This window comes from Pongo pygmaeus, chromosome 4 (genome assembly GCF_028885625.2).
Source record: "Pongo pygmaeus isolate AG05252 chromosome 4, NHGRI_mPonPyg2-v2.0_pri, whole genome shotgun sequence".
Lineage (NCBI taxonomy): Eukaryota > Metazoa > Chordata > Mammalia > Primates > Hominidae > Pongo > Pongo pygmaeus.
In genome coordinates, this window is record NC_072377.2 from 85,253,688 (window position 1) to 85,275,132 (window position 21,445).

The window sequence follows — 21,445 nt, forward strand, 5'->3', positions numbered from 1 at the left end:
TAAGGTTTAAAGTGCAGGAAAGAAAGACTATCAGACTTGAAAAAAGAAATAGACAAGTTTGCAATTATAGGTAGAGATTTTAACATTTCTCTCTCAGCAACTGACAGTAGATAGAAAATTAGTGAGAATATAAAATACTAGAACCAATCTCTACATCAACTAGACCTAGTTGAATTTACAAAATACTACACTCATAAATAGCAGAATATACATTCTTTTCAATGTGTATTCTTGAAGCATTCACCAAAATAGACCATATGCTGTGCCATAAAACAAGTCTCAATAAATTTTAAAAGACAATACAAAGTATGTTATCTGACCATAATAAAATTAAACTGGTACTAAAAAACATAATGCACCTGAAAAATCTCCAATCATTTGGAATTAAAAAACACTCTTCTAAACAACATATAGGTAAAAGACAAAACTGCATGGGAAATTTAAAAAAATTATAATGAGTAATAATGAAAATATAATATATCAAAATTTGTGGGGTAAAGCTAAATACTGGGAGAGTGAGTATTACTCTGACAGTAAAACCAGAAAAGGAAATATAATAAAAGAAAACACAGTCAACATCCCTCATAAATGTAGACACAAATATCTTTAACAAAATATGAATTTAGAATCCAACAACATATATTTAATAAGAAGGATAGCAGGGTTGTTACGCCATGTAAGAACTTGGAAGTCACCACCCTGACCTAATAAAAAGTAAAAAGCTGAACAAAATGAAAACCCAACAACCCTGTCTTAGATCCAGTGAACAGATGAGGTCACAAGGCAAACCACTGCCCCCAAAACTGGAGAGACAAACAGGCAGATACAGACAGGCAATTTACCTGAGCAAAACTCATGAGAACAAACATCCCCTGGAACCACTGCTAGGTTAGGAAAACCTAAACTGTAGCTGATTAACTGCTGGAGGTTCATAGTAGACAAATCTGAGAGTCAATAATTCTAGGGGAACTCAGTCATAGGGGGATCTCTAAATGCTTGTGTTTTGTTTCTGGGGACCGGACAAAGTTCTCACAGTAAATACTGGAGAGTATTCTCCTTGCTTCTGGCAAGGGGAAAGGAAAAAGAACCATTCTGAAATACTCCAGAGCATTCTGTTCTTAACAAGGCCTGCCCCTCAAGAGAAACTAACCGGAGCCTCACCTACCATGGTTTTATCAGAGCCTAACGGCCTAAGGTAACAAAAATACTCAAATCCAGCCCACTCTAGCCAACCTTTCCCACCTATGGAGTGGTGTGAGGTCAACAGAGAAGCACTTGTAAATTTCACAGTCCACAGGCACAGGCTCACTAAAACACTGAGTCCTAATCATAGGAATATGAAGAACATTTACCCTCTCTTAACAAGTTACCACCACATTACTGAAAGCCTATTTACAGCAGTTCCTTTTATCCAGGATATCATGTCCAGCTATCAAGAAAGAATCACAAGGCACACTAAAAAGCAAAAACCACAGTTTGAAAAGACAGAACGAGCACCAGAATCAGACTCAGATAAGGCAGCGATGTTGGAATATCAGACTGGGAATTTAAAACAACTATGATTAATATGCAAAGAACTCTAATGGATAATGCAAACAAAATGCAAGAACATATGGACAATGTAAGGAGAAAGATGAAAATTCTAAGAAAGAATAAAAAAGAAATGTTAGAGATCAAAAACACTGTTACACAAATAAAAAATGCCTTTGATAATTTTATTGCTAGATGAGACATGACTGAAGAAACAATCTCTGAGCTTGAGGATATGGCAATAGAAATTTCAAAACAGGAAAGTCAAGAGAAAAAAGACTTAAGAAACACAACAGAATATTCAAGAACTGTGGAACAACTACAAAAAGTGTAAATATGTGTAATGGAGATACAACAAGAATAAAGAGAGAAAGGAACAGAAGCAATAATGACTGAGAATTTCTCCAAATTAATGTCAGACACAAGGCTCCAGAACCAGGAAGCACAGAGAACATTAAGTGGGATAAATGCTCAAAAGAAAGCAAAATCCTATCTAGGCATGTCATAACTAGGTTGCAGAAAATAGAAGATAAAGAAAAAATCCTGAAAGAAGCCAGAGATATGCACACACACACATCCCCCTTACTGATGGAGAAACAAAGTTAAAAATTACATCTGAATTATCAGAAACCATGCAATCAAGAAGAGAGTGATGATAAGTAATTACAGTAAGGTGTCAGGATACAAGGCTGATATACAAAAGCCAATTGATTTTCTATAAACCACCAAAGAACAAACAAAATTTGACACAAAAAAACACAGTACTATTTACATTATTACCCCAAAAGATGAAATACTTAGGTATAAATCTAATAAAATTATGTATAAAATTTTACATGAGGAAAGCTACAAAACGCTGACATGGAAGAAATCAAAGAACTAAATAAATGGAGAGATATTCTATGTTCATGAATAGGAAGACTCAGTATCTCAATATTGTCAAGATGTCAGTTCTTCCTAATGTGACCTATAGATTCAATACAATCCCAATAAAAATACAACCAACTTATTTCGTCGCTATTGATGAACAAATTGTAAAGTTTATATGAATAGGTAAAAGATCCAAAATAGCCAACACAATAAAAAAGGAGAACAAATTTGGAGGACTGACTATAAGGCAACAGTAATCAAGATAATATGGTATTGGCAGGAAAAAATAGATAAATAGGTCAATGGAACAGAAGAGAGAGCCCAGAAATAGACCCATATAAATATAGTCAACTGAATTTTGACAAGAGAGCAAAGGTACTAGAATGGAGAAAAGACAGCCTTTTCAACAAGTGTTGCTAGAAAACAGGGATATCCACATGCAAAAAAAGAAAAATGAATCTAAACACAGACCTTACACCCTTTAGAAAAATTGTGTCAAAATGGACTACAGACATACATGTAAAATTCAAAACTATAAAACTTCTAGATAATAACATATAATAAAATCAAGATGACCTTTAAGATACAATACCAAAGGCATGATTCCATGAAAAAAAATTATAACATGGACTTCATTAGAATTAAAAAACTTCTGCTCTGTAAAATACATTGTCAAGAGAGTGAGAAGACAAGCCACAGACTGGGAGAAAATATTTGCAAAAGACATATCTGATAAAGAACTGTTACAAAAATATACAAACAACTTTTAAAAATGCAATAATAATAAACAGCCCAATAAAAATGGACCAAAGACCCAAACAGACATCTCAGCAAAGGAGATATACAGATGACAAATGAGCATATGAAAAGAGGTCCTACATAATATGTTATTGGGGAAATGCAAATTAAAACAATGAGATTCCATTATATGCATATTAGAATGGCCAATACGTAGATCAATTATAACATAAATGCTGGTAACGATATGGAGCAACAGGAATTCTCCTTCAAAATGCAAAAGATACAGCCACTTTGGAAGAAAATCTGGTAACTTCTTTTTTTAACTTTTATTTTAAGCTCAGGGGTACACATACAGGTTTGTTAGACAGGTAAACTTGTGTCATGGGGGTTCGTTGTACAGGTTATTTCATCACCCAGGTATTAAGCCTAGTACCTCTTAGTTATTTTTCCTGATCCCCTTTCTCCTCCCAACCTCCACCTGCCTGATAGGCCCCAGTAACTTCTTAAAAAACTAAATATATTCTTACCATAAGATTCAGCAGTTGCTCTTCTTGGTATTTAGCCAAAGGAGTTGAAAACCATGTCCATATAAAAGCTTGCACATAGATGTTTACAGTAGCTTTATTCACAATTGCCAAAACTTGAAAGCAAACAAGATCTTTTTAAAACCTTTACCTATGCACTTAACTCTATCACAGGACAGGAAAAATTACCTTATTTTCAGATATTGTGGTACTGAAACAGAATGTGTTACTATATCTTAAAAATATTGTACTTTGGGAGGCCAAGGCAGGCGGATCATGAGGTCAGGAGATCAAGACCATCCTGGCTAACATGATGAAACACCATCTCTACTAAAAATGCAAAAAATTAGCAGGGTGTGGTGGTGCTCGCCTGTAATCCCAGCTACTCGGGAGGCTGAGGGAGAATTGCTTGAACCCAGCAGGCGGAGGTTGCAGTGAACTGAGATCACAACACTGCACTCCAGCTTGGGCAACAGAGCAAGACTCTGTCTCAAAAAAAAAAAAAATTGTAGCAATTGATTCCTGATTTAGGAAAGATTAGATTCATTTTCTAAAAGGAATTTTGAAACATTTAAAAATTTCGCTAGTTGACTTTCTCCAAAGAAGTGAGGGATTGTGATTAATATCCTTAATATGCTCTGATCTCACTGGGCTTGTCTGACTTTATTGATTAATAAAATCCAAATTTTATTGGGGGATTTCTATGATGAATATCTAAAGGTTAACTTACCTAAAAATCTTCTTAACTATTGATGACCTATTTTTCTTCTTATGGGAGTGGGGCCTTTGAGTTGGACTGAAGACAATGCCGATGAGACCTGAGACAATTCTCACATGAATTTGTCTGTTCTGCAACTAGGCCACAGGTGACATCCTTAACTCTAGAAAGACATTTTGAAATTTCAGTGACCATCATGAGAAACAGGAGACAGCTCATTTTGGGATTAAAAAAACCCATCATCAATGAATAGAGACATACCTCACTTTATTGCACTTCACAGATATTGTGGTTGTTTTTGTTGTTATTGTTTGTTTTTACAAATTCAAGGTTTGTGGCAACCATGCCTTGAGCAAGTCTCCATTCCTCATTTATCCAACAGCATGTGCTCACTTCAGGTCTCTGTCACATTTGGTAATTCTCATAATACTTTTTCATTATCATTATACTGTTATGATTATCTGTTATCAGTGATCTCAGATGTTACTATTGTAGGGCACCATGAACCACACCCATACAAGACAAACATAATCCACAGATGGGTGTGTTCTGAGTGCTTTACCTACTGGCTGTTCCCCGTCTCTGTCCCTCTCCTCAGGCTTCCCTATTCCCTGAGACACAACAATATTGAAATTAGGCCAACTAATAACCCTATAACGGCCTCTAAGTGTTCAAGTAAAAGGAAAAAGTTGCACATCTCCCATTTTAAATCAAAAGCTAAAAATGACAATAATATTAAAATTAGGCCAATTAATAACCCTATAATGGCCCCTAAGTGTTTCAAGTAAAAGGAAAAAGTTGCACATCTCTCACTTTAAATCAAAAGCTAAAAATGATCAAGCTCAGTGAGTAAGGCATGTCAAAAGCCAAGATAGGCCAAAAGCTAGTCCTCTTGTACCAAACAGTCAAGTTGTGAATGCAAAGGAAAAGTTCTTGAAGGAAATCAAAAGTGCTACTCCAGTGAAACACAGATGATAAGAAAGCAAAATAGCCTTACTGTTTATATGGAGAAAGTTTTGGTGATGTGGATAGAAGATCAAACCAGCCACAACATTTCCTTAAGCCAAAGCCGAATACAGAGCAAGGCCCTAAGTCTCTTCAATTGAGAGGTAAGAGAGCGGCAGACAAAAAGTCTGATGTTGGCAGAAATTGGTTCAAGAAGTTTAAGGAAGGAAGCTGTCTTTAGAACAAAACGGTGCACAGTGAAGCAGTTAAGTGCTGATGTAGAAGCTGCACCAAGTTATCCAGAAGATCTAGCTAAGATCACTGATTACGGTGGTTATACCAAACAACAGATTTTCAGTGTAGATGAAACAGCCTTCTATTGAAAGATGCCATGTAGAACTTTCATAGCTAAAGAGCAGAAGTCAATGCATGCTTTCAAATATTCAAAGGCTGATTCTCTTGTTAGGAGCTAAGGCAGTGGGGGGCTTTAAGCTGAAGCCAATGCTCATTTACCATTCTGAGAATCCTATGGCCCTTCAGAATTACACTAAATCTACTCTGCCTGTGTTCTATAAATGGAACAACAAAGCCTGGGTGACAGCACATCTATTCACGGCATGGTTTACCGAATATTTGAAGCCCACTGTTGAGACCTGCTACACAGAAGTCCTCTGCTGTTCATTGACAATGCATCTAGTCACCCAAGAGCTCTGATGAAGATATACAAGGAGACTGATGTGGTTTTCCTGACTGCAAACACAACATCTATTCTGCAGCCCATGGATCACGGCATAACTTTGACTTTCAAGACTTCTTATTTAATATATTTCGTAAGGCTTTAACTGCCACAAATAGTGAATCCTTTGATGGGTCTGGAAAAAGTAAATAGAAAACCTTCTGGAAAGAATTCATTATTCTAGATGCTATTAAGAACATTCATAATTCATGGGAGGAGATTAAAATAGTAACAGAAACTAGAGTTTGGAAGTAGTTGATTCCAACCCTTGTGGATGACTTTAAGGGGTTCAAGACTTGAGTAGAAGAAGTCACTGCAAATGTAGTGGAAATAGAGGGAGAACAAGAATTACAAGTGGAGCCTGAAGATGTGACTGAATTGCTGCCAATCTCATGATATCAAACTTGACAGATGACTTGCTTCTTATGGATGAGCAAAGAGAGTGGTTTCTTGAGATAGAATCTACTCCTGGTGAAGATGCTATGAACACTGCTGAAATGATTACAAAAGATTTAGAATATTACATAAACTGAGTTGATAAAGCAGTGGCAAGGTTTAAGACTAAAACTGACTCCAATTTTGAAGTTCTACTGGGGGTCAAATGCCATTAAACAGTATTGTATGCTATTGAGAAATCATTTGTGAAAGGAAAAGTCATTCAGTGGGACAAACTTCATTGTTGTCTTATTTTAAGAAACTGCCACAGCCACCCCAGCATTCAGTAACTACCACTCTGATCAGTCAGCTGCCATCAATATCAAGGCAAGACCCTCCAACAGCAAAAAGATTATGACTCACTGAAGGCTCAGAGAATTGTTGGCATTTCTTAGCAATAATTTTTTTATTATACTTTAAGTTCTGGGATACATGTGCAGAACGTGCAGGTTTGTTACATAGGTATACACATGCCATGGAAGTTTGCTGTACCCGTCAACCCGTCATCTACATTAGGTATTTCTCCTAATGCTATCCCTCCCTTAGCCCCCCACCCCGACAGGCCCTGGTGTGTGATGTTCCTCTCCCTGTGTCCATGTGTTCTCTTTGTTCAACTCTCACTTATGAGTGAGAACATGCAGTGTTTGGTTTTCTGTTCCTGTGTTAGTTTGCTGAGAATGATGGTTTCCACCTTCATCCATGTCCCTTCAAAGGACACGAACTCATCCTTTTTTTATGGCTGCATAGTATTCCATGGTGTATATGTGCCACATTTTCTTTATCCAGTCTATCATTGATGGGCATTTGGGTTGGTTCCAAGTCTTTGCTATTGTGAATAGTGTGCAATAAACATACGTGTGCATGTATCTTTATAGTAGCATGATTTATAATCCTTTGGGTATATAGCCAGTAATGGGATCGCTGGGACAAATGGTACTTCTGGTTCTAGATCCTTGAGGAATCACCACACTGTCTTCTGCAATGGTTGAACTGATTTATACTCCTACCAACGGTGTAAAAGCGTTCTTATTTCTCCATATCCTCTCCAGCATCTGTTGTTTCCTGACTTTTTAGCGATCGCTATTCTAACTGGCATGAGATAGTATCTCATTGTGGTTTTGATTTGCATTTCTCTGATGGCCAGTGATGATAAGCTTTTTTTCATATGTTTGTCGGCTGCATAAATGTCTTCTTTTGAGAAATGCCTATTCATATCCTTTGCCCACTTTTTCATGGGATTGTTTTTTCTTGTAAATTTGATTAAGTTCTTTGTAGATTCTGGAACTAAGGTATGTACATTGTTTCTTTAGGTATAATGCTATTGCATGCTTAATAGAATACAGTATAATATAAATATAACTTTTATATGCCCTATAAAAGAAACCAAAATATGTGTGACTCAGTTTATGGCAATATTCACTTTATTGTGGTACTCTGAAACCAAACTGCAATATCTATGATTTGCACCTGTAAATCACTCAAAAAGCATGACATGAAATGTAACTCCATTCAATATTAAGGGTTAAATATTAGAATTCCTGGAGGTCCTAGCCAGAGCAATTGGGCAACAGAAAGTTAGAAAAAAAAAAAGGTATCCAAATAAGAAAAGAAGTCAAACTATCTCTCTATGCAAACAATGTGTGATTCTATAGCTAGAAAACCTTAAAGACCCTGCCAAAAGTTTCCTGGAACTGATAAACTACATCAGCACAGTTTCAGGAGGTCAATTCAATGGAAAAAAAATCAGCAGCATTTCTATATACTAATCATGTTCAAGCTGAGAGCCAAACCAAGAATGCAATCCCATTTACTATAGCCACAGAAAAAAATAAAATACCTAGGAATACATCTAACCAAGTAGGTGAAAGATCTCCACAAGGAGAACTGCAAAATACTGATAACAGAAGTCATAGAAGACACAAACAAATGTAAACACATCTCATGCTCACAGATTGGAAGAATCAATATTACTAAAATGGCCATACTGCCTAAGGCACTCTATAGATTCAATGCTATTCATACCAAACTACCAATGTCATTTTTCACAGAACTAGAACAAACGATTCTAAAATTCATATAGGACCAAAAAAGAGCCCAAATAGTCAAAGCAATCCTAAGTGAAAAAAACAAAGCCAGAGACATCACATTACCTGACTTCAAACTATACTAGGCTACAATAAGCCAAAACAGCATGGTACTGGTCCAAAAAGAGACATACAGACTAATGGAACAGAATAGAGAACCCAGAAATAAAGCTGCACACCTACAGCCATCTGATCTTTGACAAAGTGGACAAAAATACTAAATGGGAAAAGGAACCCTATTCAATAAATGGTGCTGGGATAGTTGGCTAGCCATATGTGGAAGAATGAAACTGGGCCCCTACCTTTCACCATATACTCAAAATAAAGTATGGGTTTCAATGTAAAACCTCAAACTATAAGAATCCTAGAAAAAAAACTAAGAAACACCATTCTGGACTTCGTCCGTGGCAAAGAATTACGACAGTCCTCAAAAGCAATTGCAACAAAAACAAAAATTGACAAGTGGAACCTAATTCAACTAAAGAGGTTCTGCAAAGCAAAGAAACTATCAACAGAGTAAACAAACAACCTACAGAATGGGAGAAAGTATTCACAAACTCTGCATTCAACAAAGGCCTAATATCCAGAACCCATAAGGACCTTAAATGAACAAGAAAAAAACATATAGCCTCATTAAAATATGGGCAAAAGTCATGAACAGACACTTCTCAAAAGAAGACATACAAGCGGCCAACAAACACATGAAAAAATGCTCCGCATCACTAATCATCAGAGAAATGCAAATCAAGACCACAATGAGATACCATTTCATACCAGTGAGGATGGCAATTATTAAAAAAGTCAAAAAAACAAAAACATGTTGGTAAGGCTGTGAAGAAAAGAGAATGCTTATTCACTGTTAGTGGGAATGTAATTTAGTTCAGCCACCGTGGAAAGCAGTTTGGAGATTTCTCAAAGAACTCAGAACTATCATTCAACCCAGCAATCCCATTACTTGGCATAAAACCAAAAGTCAATAAATCATTCTACCAAAAAGACACATACACTCACATGTTCATAGCACCACTACTCACAATAGCAAAGACATGGGATCAACCTAGGTGTCAATCAACAGTGGACTGGATAAAGAAAATAGATGCATAGTATTCCACGGTGTATATACAGGGTATATATTCCATATACACCATGGAATACTATGCATCCATAAAAAAGAACGAAGTCATGGTGATATGGTTTGGTGCTGTGTCCTCACCCAAATCTCATCTGGAATTGTAATCCTCATAATACCCATGTGTTGAGGGAAGGACCAGGTGGGAGGTGATTGGATCATGGGGCAGCTTCCCCTATGCTGTTCTTATGGTAGTGAGTTCTCATGAAATCTGATGGTTTTTATAAGTAGTTGACAGTACCTCTTTCTTTCTTTCTTTCTTTTTTTTTTTGAGACAGAGTATGGCTCTGTCGGCCAGGCTGGAGTGCACTGGCACAATCTCGACTCACTGCAACCTCTGCCTCCCGGGCTCAAGCAATTCTCCTGCTTCAGCCTCCTGAGTAGCTGGGATTACAGGCGTGTGCCACCATGCCCGTTTAATTTTTGTATTTTTAGTAGAGATGGGGTTTTGCCATGTTGGCCAGGGTGGTCTCGAACTCCTGATCTCAGGTAATCCGCCTGCCTTGGACTCCCAAAGTGCTGGGATTACAGGCGTGAGCCACCCTGCCTGGCCAACATGCTCATACTCTTTCCTACAGCCTTGTGAAGAAGGTGCCTACTTCCCCTTCCACCATGATTGTAAGTTTCCTGAGTCCTCCCCAGCCATGCAGAACTGTAAGTCAATTAAAACTCCTTTGTTTATAAATTACCCAGTCTCAGGTAGTATCTCTGTAGCAGCGTAAGAACAGACTAATACATATGTCCTTTGCAGCAACATGGATGCAGCTGGAGGCCATTATTTTAAGCAAATTAATTCAGGAACAGAAAACTAAATATCCCATGTTCTCACTCAGAATTGGAGGCTAAACAATGGGTACTCATGATCATAACGATGCCAGCAATAGACACTGAGGACTACTAGAGGGGAGAGGAAAAGAGGGAACAAGGATTGAAAAACTCATTATTGGGTACTATGCTCAGTACCTGGGTGATGAGATCATTCATACCCTAAACCTCAGCATCATGCAATACATCCAGGTAACAAACCTACATATATGTATCCTCTGAATCTAAAATAAAAGTTGAAAAAAAAGAATTCCTATCACAGTGATTATGGATACTCATGTATAGCTTCAACTATACATGCTATATCCTACAAATAGTAGGCATTCAATAATTATTTGCTAAATGAAAGAATGAAGAAACAAATGTCATTTAAAACAAGACATCCAAATTACTAATTTTTTTCTACCCTTTAAATCAAATATAACTACTCTGCTAAGTATATCTAGAGTTTTCCAAAACAATGTAATATAAATAAAATGGATATGCTTGCTGTGCAATACTGAAATAAACAATATATAATTATAAACAATAATCTACTTATATGCTCAAACACTGACTCTATCTTCATGATGCAATTCTTTCTCTTCACAAAAACACCAAACTTCCACCTTTCTTTCTTTTTTTTTTTTTCTTTGAGACGGAGTCTCGCTCTGTCGCCCAGGCTGGAGTGCAGTGGAGGGATCTCGGCTCACTGCAAGCTCCGCCTCCCGGGTTCACAACATTCTCCTGCCTCAGCCTCCTGAGTAGCTGGGACTACAGGCACGTGCCATCACGCCCAGCTAATTTTTGTATTTTTAGTAGAGACGGAGTTTCACCATCTTGGCCAGGCTTGTCTTGAACTCCTGACCTCATGATCCACCCGCCTCGGCCACCCAAAGTGCTTGGATTACAAGCGTAAGCCACCGTGCCTGGCCCACCTTTATTTCTTATTGTCAAGTGAAGCCTCTTTGACTCTGGAAGGCAATCAGGCATCTTTTTATTGACCAGCTGTATAACCGGGTACCCTGTAACATATTTCAGGACAAGAAATGAGCAGGTCTGCCTCTTGAACTTTGCCTAAACATGTATTAAGTCTAACTTACATTCTTTGGAGAAATAGTACAACTCATTTTGATGATTCCACAGAAAGACATAAGAGGAAGGAATGTTTAAAAGGAATCATTGTGGTTTGTTTATTTTTGCAGGGGGAGAACAAAACTAAGAGTAAATGTGCTGATATCCTAATTGTTCAAAGGGGAAAAAAACAGAAAAATAAAAACAATAATGTCACTGATTTAGTGAACAAAGAAAGGAATATGGTAGAGACTGGATGCTCACTAAACCTGTCTTTGCTTCTCAGACACACAGCTAAACTACATTTCCCAGCCCTCCTTTACGTGAGCAGAGGTCATGTGACTGAGTTATGGCAAATATGTACAAAGTGGGTGGAAGTGATAACAAGGTGCTTCCAAGTTTGGCCCATGAAACCTCACACACAATCCCCCATATATTATGCTCTGCTGTTCTCCACAGATGGACTGAATATAGAGGAGGAAAAGGCCCAACATATGGTAGGACTATGTGAAGGAAGGAGTACGAGACTCTCACTGACTGTATAAAGTAGAGCCACCCACCTCTTCTATCCATCATCACTCCTCTACACTTTAGGGTGGCCAGCTTTAACAATTAATAAATATACAGAGAGCATAGCTGAATTTGAATTTCAGATAAAACACATTTTTTAAAGTATAAATATGCCTTATACGGTATTAAAGACATACCTATATATGTATGCAATATTTAGGATATACTTAAAACAAAAATTGTTTATTGCTTATTTGAAATTCAAATTTAACTGGGCATCTTGAATTTTATCTGGCAATCCTATACATAGTAGACTGTGACATAAGGTAAGAAATAAACTTTTATTGTATTAAGGCACTGAAATTTGGGATTTTTTTACAACTACTTCCCTACCTTGACTAATAAAAAACATACAAATACTATTTTAAAGAACAGTAATAGAAATAATTAGTAGTAGTAATACTAACAATAGTAATAAAAATGATTAGTTGTGTGAATAAAGTCTGAAAATATCACCACATAGTTGATTTGTGGTCAAGCTGATAACAAACCAAGTTATCCTGCCTCTCAGGCACAGTATACACAACTGAGGTTCATGGAATTCATATATACTTGTTGATTACATATTACGTGTGATACACTCTGGGATATATATACAATGAACAAGACACATTTTGTGCTTTCAGGGGCATAGCAGGTCAGCTTAAACAAGTACTAAGCCTTGTATAATACAAAAAACAATATATGGCAAATTAAAAGGGAAAACTGTGTTAATAAACAATCTTTAATTCTGATACCACAAAAGTTGTTACAGAAGTGGCATGAAGAGAAAAACTGATTTATAAAAAGGCAGAGAGAGTATTTTAGTTTTAATTTCTTTGTCATAGGCCTTTGCTCCCAGAATACAATGTCCACTCCATTCTTGGTGAGCTAGACGGATGAAATTTCCTTCCCTTCCTTCTCCCTATAATAGTTTTAAAGGGAATGTTTAAGCACAAGCTAGTTGATCAGATGAAATTCCCTTTCTCTCTTTTTTCCTTTAATAGTTTTAAAGGGAATGTTTAAGTACAAGCCTGGTTGATCAAGAACAATGGCTATCATTTATTAATCACCTACTGAGTGTTAGGCATTGTACCAAGTACTTTATGCAATCTCATTTAATCATTATAATAGCAATGAATAGGCATTATCTTTCCCACTTTACAAATAAGGAAGCTATGCCACACATAACTTTACACAACTTGTCCAAGGCCACATATTACTAAGTAGCAAAATCACAATTTTATGATTCAGTTCTAATTCCAAAGCTTGCATTCTTGATCACTAATTTACCTTGCAAAATGATCCCTTTCAGATTGATTATTCTTTACCTCAACCCCATAAAATCTTTACTGATATAGGAGTCAATTTTTTATTTATTTTTTAATTTATTTTTATTTTTTTAATTTTATTTTATTATTATTATTATTATTTTACTTTAGGTATATCTCCCAATGCCATCCCTCCCCCCTCCCCCCACCCCACAACAGTCCCCAGAGTGTGATGTTCCCCTTCCTGTGTCCATGTGTTCTCTTTGTTCAATTCCCACTTATGAGTGAGAATATGTGGTGTTTGGTTTTTTGTTCTTGTGATAGTTTACAGAGAATGATGATTTCCAATTTCATCCATGTCCCTACAAAGGACATGAACTCATAATTTTTTATGGCTGCATAGTATTCCATGGTGTATATGTGCCACATTTTCTTAATCCAGTCTATCATTGTTGGACATTTGGGTTGGTTCCAAGTCTTTGCTATTGTGAATAATGCCGCAATAAACATACGTGTGCATGTGTCTTTATAGCAGCATGATTTATAATCCTTTGGGTATATACCCACTAATGGGATGGCTGGGTCGAATGGAATTTCTAGTTCTAGATCCCTGAGGAATCGCCACACTGACTTCCACAAGGGTTGAACTAGTTTACAGTCCCACCAACAGTGGAAAAGTGTTCCTATTTCTCCACATCCTCTCCAGCACCTGTTGTTTCCTGACTTTTTAATGATTGCCATTCTAACTGGTGTGAGATGGTATCTCATTGTGGTTTTGATTTGCATTTCTCTGATGGCCAGTGATGGTGAGCATTTTTTCATGTGTTTTTTGGCTGCATAAATGTCTTCTTTTGAGAAGTGTCTGTTCATGTCCTTCACCCACTTTTTGATGGGGTTGTTTGTTTTTTTCTTGTAAATTTGTTGGAGTTCATTGTAGATTCTGGATATTAGCCCTTTGTCAGATGAGTAGGTTGCAAAAATTTTCTCCCATTTTGTAGGTTGCCTGTTCACTCTGATGGTAGTTTCTTTTGCTGTGCAGAAGCTCTTTAGTTTAATTAGATTCCATTTGTCAATTTTGGCTTTTGTGGCCATTGCTTTTGGTGTTTTAGACATGAAGCCCTTGCTCATGCCTATGTCCTGAATGGTAATGCCTAGGTTTTCTTCTAGGGTTTTTATGGTTTTAGGTCTAACATTTAAGTCTTTAATCCATCTTGAATTGATTTTTGTATAAGGTGTAAGGAAGGGATCCAGTTTCAGCTTTCTACATATGGCTAGCCAGTTTTCCCAGCACCATTTATTAAATAGGGAATCCTTTCCCCATTGCTTGTTTTTCTCAGGTTTGTCAAAGATCAGATAGTTGTAGATATGTGGCATTATTTCTGACGGCTCTGTTCTGTTCCATTGATCTATATCTCTGTTTTGGTACCAGTACCATGCTGTTTTGGTTATTGTAGCCTTGTAGTATAGTTTGAAGTCAGGTAGTGTGATGCCTCCAGCTTTGTTCTTTTGGCTTAGGATTGACTTGGCGATGCGGGCTCTTTTTTGGTTCCATATGAACTTTAAAGTAGTTTTTTCCAATTCTGTGAAGAAAGTCATTGGTAGCTTGATGGGGATGGCATTGAATCTGTAAATTACCTTGGGAAGGATGGCCATTTTCACGATATTGATTCTTCCTACTCATGAGCATGGAATGTTCTTTCATTTGTTTGTATCCTCTTTTATTTCCTTGAGCAGTGGTTTGTAGTTCTCCTTGAAGAGGTCCTTCACATCCCTTGTAAGTTGGATTCCTAGGTATTTTATTCTCTTTGAAGCAATTGCGAATGGGAGTTCACTCATGATTTGGCTCTCTGTTTGTCTGTTATTGATGTATAAGAATGCTTGTGATTTTTGTACATTGATTTTGTGTCCTGAGACTTTGCTGAAGTTGCTTATCAGCTTAAGGAGATTTTGGGCTGAGACAATCGGGTTTTCTAGATATACAATCATGTCATCTGCAAAGAGGGACAATTTGACTTCCTCTTTTCCTAATTGAATACCCTTTATTTCCTTCTCCTGCCTAATTGCCCTGGCCAGAACTTCCAGCACTATGTTAAATAGAAGTGGTGAGAGAGGGCATCCCTGTCTTGTGCCAGTTTTCAAAGGGAATGCTTCCAGTTTTTGCCCATTCAGTATGATATTGGCTGTGGGTTTGTCATAGATAGCTCTTATTATTTTGAGATATGTCCCATCAATACCTAATTTACTGAGAGTTTTTAGCATGAAGGTTGTTGAATTTTGTCAAAGGCCTTTTCTGCATCTATTGAGATAATCATGTGGTTTTTGTCTTTGGTTCTGTTTATATGCTGGATTATGTTTATTGATTTGCGTATATTGAACCAGCCTTGCATCCCAGGGATGAAGCCCACTTGATCATGGTGGATAAGCTTTTTGATGTGCTGCTGGATTCTGTTTGCCAGTATTTTATTGAGGATTTTTGCATCGATGTTCATCAGGGATATTGGTCTAAAATTCTCCTTTTTTGTTGTGTCTCTGCCAGGCTTTGGTATCAGGATGATGCTGGCCTCATAAAATGAGTTAGGGAGGATTCCCTCTTTTTCTATTGATTGAAATAGTTTCAGAAGGAATGGTACCAGTTCCTCCTTGTACTTCTGGTAGAATTCGGCTGTGAATCCATCTGGTCCTGGACTTTTTTTGGTTGCTAAGCTATTGATTATTGCCACAATTTCAGCTCCTGTTATTGGTCTATTCAGAGATTCAACTTCTTCCTGGTTTAGTCTTGGGAGGGTGTATGTGTTGAGGAATTTATCCATTTCTTCTAGATTTTCTAGTTTATTTGCGTAGAGGTGTTTGTAGTATTCTCTGATGGTAGTTTGTATTTCTGTGGGATTGGTGGTGATATCCCCTTTATCATTTTTTATTGCATCTATTTGATTCTTCTCTCTTTTTTTCTTTATTAGTCTTGCTAGCGGTCTATCAATTTTGTTGATCCTTTCAAAAAACCAGCTCCTGGATTCATTAATTTTTTGAAGAGTTTTTTGTGTCTCTATTTCCTTCAGTTCTGCTCTGATTTTAGTTATTTCTTGCCTTCTGCTAGCTTTTGAATGTGTTTGCTGTTGCTTTTCCAGTTCTTTTAATTGTGATGTTAGGGTGTCAATTTTGGATCTTTCCTGCTTTCTCTTGTGGGCATTTAGTGCTATAAATTTCCCTCTACACACTGCTTTGAATGCATCCCAGAGATTCTGGTATGTTGTGTCTTGGTTCTCATTGGTTTCAAAGAACATCTTTATTTCTGCCTTCATTTCGTTACGTACCCAGTAGTCATTCAGGAGCAGGTTGTTCAGTTTCCATGTAGTTGAGTGGTTTTGAGTGAGATTCTTAATCCTGAGTTCTAGCTTGATTGCACTGTGATCTGAGAGATAGTTTGTTATAATTTCTGTTCTTTTACATTTATTGAGGAGAGCTTTACTTCCAAGTATGTGGTCAATTTTGGAATAGGTGTGGTGTGGTGCTGAAAAAAATGTATATTCTGTTGATTTGGGGTGGAGAGTTCTGTAGATGTCTATTAGGTCTGCTTGGTGCAGAGCTGAGTTCAATTCCTGGGTATCCTTGTTGACTTTCTGTCTCGTTGATCTGTCTAATGTTGACAGTGGGGTGTTAAAGTCTCCCATTATTAATGTGTGGGAGTCTAAGTCTCTTTGTAGGTCACTCAGGACTTGCTTTATGACTCTGGGTGCTCCTGGATTGGGTGCATATATATTTAGGATAGTTAGCTCTTCTTGTTGAATTAATCCCTTTACCATTATGTAATGGCCTTCTTTGTCTCTTTTGATCTTTGTTGGTTTAAAGTCTGTTTTATCAGAGACTAGGATTGCAACCCCTGCCTTTGTTTTCCATTTGCTTGGTAGATCTTCCTCCATCCTTTTATTTTGAGCCTATGTGTGTCTCTGCACATGAGATGGGTTTCCTGAATACAGCACACTGATGGGTCTTGAGTCTTTATCCAATTTGCCAGTCTGTGTCTTTTAATTGGAGCATTTAATCCATTTACATTTAAAGTTAATATTGTTATGTGTGAATTTGATCCTGTCATTATGATGTTAGCTGGTTATTTTGCTCATTAGTTGATGCAGTCTCTTCCTAGTCTCGATGGTCTTTACATTTTGGCATGATTTAGCAGTGGCTGGTACCGGTTGTGCCTTTCCATGTTTAGCGCTTCCTTCAGGAGCTCTTTTAGGGCAGGCCTGGTGGTGACAAAATCTCTCAGCATTTGCTTGTCTGTAAAGTATTTTATTTCTCCTTCACTTATGAAGCTTAGTTTGGCTGGATATGAAATTCTGCGTTGAAAATTCTTTTCTTTAAGAATGTTGAATATTGGCCCCCACTCTCTTCTGGCTTGTAGGGTTTCTGCCGAGAGATCCACTGTTAGTCTGATGGGCTTCCCTTTGATGGTAACTCGACCTTTCTCTCTGGCTGCCCTTAACATTTTTTCCTTCATTTCAACTTTGGTGAATCTGACAATTATGTGTCTTGGAGTTGCTCTTCTCGAGGAGTATCTTTGTGGCATTCTCTGTATTTCCTGAATCTGAATGTTGGCCTGCCTTGCTAGATTGGGGAAGTTCTCCTGGATAATACCCTGCAGAGTGTTTTCCAACTTGTTTCCATTCTCCCCGTCACTTTCAGGTACACCAATCAGATGTAGATTTGGTCTTTTCACATAGTCCCATATTTCTTGGAGGCTTTGCTCGTTTCTTTTTATTCTTTTTTCTCTAAACTTCCCTTCTCGCTTCATTTCATTCATTTCATCTTCCAGGGCTGATACCCTTTCTTCCATTTGATCACATCGGCTCCTGAGGCTTCTGCATTCTTCACGTAGTTCTCGAGCCTTGGTTTTCAGCTCCATCAGCTCCTTTAAGCACTTCTCTGTATTGGTTATTCTAGTTATACATTCTTCTAAATTTTTTTCAAAGTTTTCAACTTCTTTGCCTTTGGTTTGAATATCCTCCCGTAGCTCGGAGTAATTTGATCGTCTGAAGCCTTCTTCTCTCAGCTCGTCAAAGTCATTCTCCGTCCAGCTTTGTTCTGTTGCTGGTGAGGAACTGCGTTCCTTTGGAGGAGGAGAGGTACTCTGCTTTTTAGAGTTTCCAGTTTTTCTGCTCTGTTTTTTCCCCATCTTTGTGGTTTTATCTACTTTTGGTCTTTGATGATGGTGATGTACAGATGGGTTTTTGGTGTGGATGTCCTTTCTGTTAGTTTTCCTTCTAACAGACAGAACCCTCAGCTGCAGGTCTGTTGGAGTACCTGGCCGGCCGTGGGAGGTGTCAGTCTGCCCCTGCTGGGGGGTGCCTCCCAGTTAGGCTGCTCGGGGGTCAGGGGTCAGGGACCCACTTGAGGAGGCAGTCTGCCCATTCTCAGATCTCCAGCTGCGTGCTGGGAGAACCACTGCTCTCCTGAAAGCTGTCAGACAGGGACATTTAAGTCTGCAGAGGTTACTGCTGTCTTTTTGTTTGTCTGTGCCCTGCCCCCAAAAGTGGAGCCTACAGAGGCAGGCAGGCCTCCTTGAGCTGTTGTGGGCTCCACCCAGTTCAAGCTTCCCGGCTGCTTTGTTTACCTAAGCGAGCCTGGGCAATGGCGGGCGCCCCTCCCCCAGCCTCGCTGCCGACTTGCTGTTTGATCTCAGACTGCTGTGCTAGCAATCAGCGAGACTCCGTGGGCATAGGACCCTCTGAGCCAGGTGCGGGCTATAATCTCCTGGGGCACCGTTTCCTAAGCCCGTCGGAAAAGCACAGTATTCGGGTGGGAGTGGCCCGATTTTCCAGGTGCTGTCTGTCACCCCTGGAAAGGGAACTCCCTGACCCTTTGCGCTTCCCGAGTGAGGCAATGCACGGTGCACTCACCCACTGACCTGCGCCCACTGTCTGGCACTCCCTAGTGAGATGAACACGGTACCTCAGATGGAAATGCAGAAATCACCCGTCTTCTGCGTCGCTCACGCTGGGAGCTGTAGACTGGAGCTTTTCCTATTTGGCCATCTTGGCTCCTCCCCCTCCAGGAGTCAATTTTTAGGTGAAATTTGCAAATGTCTATTTTTTTCTTTATGCTAGGGCACTAACTAGACAAACAATAACAAAAATTGCTGCTTCCAGAAGGTATATAAATACTTTCTCGGTGTCTTCAACTTTAACGTTCAAGAGATTTAGTCTTTTTAAGGCTTGAGTTACTCTCACAATACGTCTTCGAAGTCAAAGGGAAAATATTTTTCATTAGAACTGTTCACATATATCCAAAGATAAAACTACTAGTCTGCTTAAAATACTAATTTTCTTAGAACAACTATTATTTCCAGTTTTCCTTTCCATTAATTTTAGTAAAATATTATGAATCCATGGTAACTTTTGGACAGGCTACTGGAGAACAGAAAAGTCAGTGAATTTATTGATCAATGATTTCTAGAAAAAATGACTTTTCAAAAGAAACCTGCCTTCTAACACAATGCCAATCTTATGAACATTAAATATAAAATGTTACAATGTGTTCTATAAAACCTTTATAGAACACATTGTAACATTTTTAAAAAATCAATCACAAAGAATTCTCTTAGAAGATATGAGAACAATGATTGTTAGAAGTTTTCACCAAGACTAATCATCATTCATAGTTTGGGCTTTTATAGTAAAGGGCAAATCTTGGCCAAAAAAAAAAAAAAAAAAGAGTCTAGCAAGAAATACATGTTCAGGCCAAAATCCAGAACACTTAACAACACCATAAAATGCTGGTGGGGATTTGAAGCAACAGGAACTCATCCATTGCTGATGGAAATGCAAAACGGCACAGCCACTTTGGAAGACAGTTTGGCAGTTTCTTACAAAAACCAAACATACTTTTACCATATGATCCAGCAACTGCTCTCCTTGATACTTACCCAAGGAGTTGAAAACCTATCCCCAAACAAAAATCTGCACATAGATATTTGTAGCAGCTTTATTTATAATTGCCGATTCTTAGAAACAACCAAGATGTTCTTCAGTGGGTGAGTAGAGAAATAAATTTTATCACATCCAGACAATGGAATATTATCCAGTGCTAAAAAGATATGAGCTATCAAGCCATGAAAAGACGTGGAGAAAACATTTTTTTTTTCTTTGAGACAGGATCTCACTCTGTTGCCCAGGCTGGAGTGCAGTGGCACAATCATAGCTCACTGCAACCTTCAACTCCTGGGCTTGAGCAATCTTTCTGCTTCAGCCTTCCAAGTAACTAGGACTATAAGCACATGACACCATGTCTAGCTATTTTTTTTGTTTTTATTTTTTGTAGAGACGATGTCTTGCTATGTTGCCCAGGCTGGTCTCAAACTCCTGGGCTCAAGTGATCCTCCTGCCTTGGACTCACAAAATGCTGGAATTAAACATATGAGCCACTGTGCCCAGCTGAGAAAACTTAAATGCATATTACTAAGTGAAGGAAACCAATCTGAAAAGGCTACATACTGCATGATTCCAACTATATGATATTCTGGAAAAGGCAAAAGGAGACAGTGAAAAAATCAACAGTTGCCAACAGTTGGAGGAAGGGAAGGATGAAAAGACAGGACACGAGGATTTTTAGGGCAGTGAAACTATTCTGTATGTAACTGTATAAACCCATGGAATATACAATATACATGTATAAACCCATGGAATACACAATATATACGTATCCCAGAACTTAAAGTATAATAAAAATTATTGCTAAAAACTGCCAACAATTCTCTGAGCCTTCAGTGAGTCATAATCTTTTTGCTGTTGGAGGGTCTTGCTTTGATATTGATGGCAGCTGACTGATCAGAGTGGTAGTTGCTGAATGAACTCTAATGTATATTAGGGTATACATAATGTATACTGCATATTCCATGGGTTGTATATTCTCTAATGTAAACTGTGGACTTTGGGTGACAATGTGTCAATGCAGGTTCATTGATCATAACGAATGTACGCTGTGGGCGCAGCATGCCGATAAAAGAAGTTGTGTGTTAGAGGCAGAGGGGTATATGGGAAAC

The 21,445-nt window shown here is 38.1% G+C and overlaps 1 protein-coding gene across 25 annotated transcripts in view; it reads right to left on the reverse strand.

Moving 5' to 3' along the window:
* Window positions 1-21,445, reverse strand: part of SSBP2 (single stranded DNA binding protein 2) — a 336,920-nt gene that overhangs the window by 115,653 nt on the left and 199,822 nt on the right. The window contains exon 2 of one of the 25 annotated variants that reach the window (XM_063665467.1): window positions 4,396-4,546. The exons of the other annotated variants lie outside the window; for them this stretch is intronic. The gene's annotated coding sequence lies outside the window, so the exon portion shown is untranslated. The remainder of the gene's footprint in view (window positions 1-4,395; window positions 4,547-21,445) is intronic. 25 annotated transcript variants of the gene reach the window in all.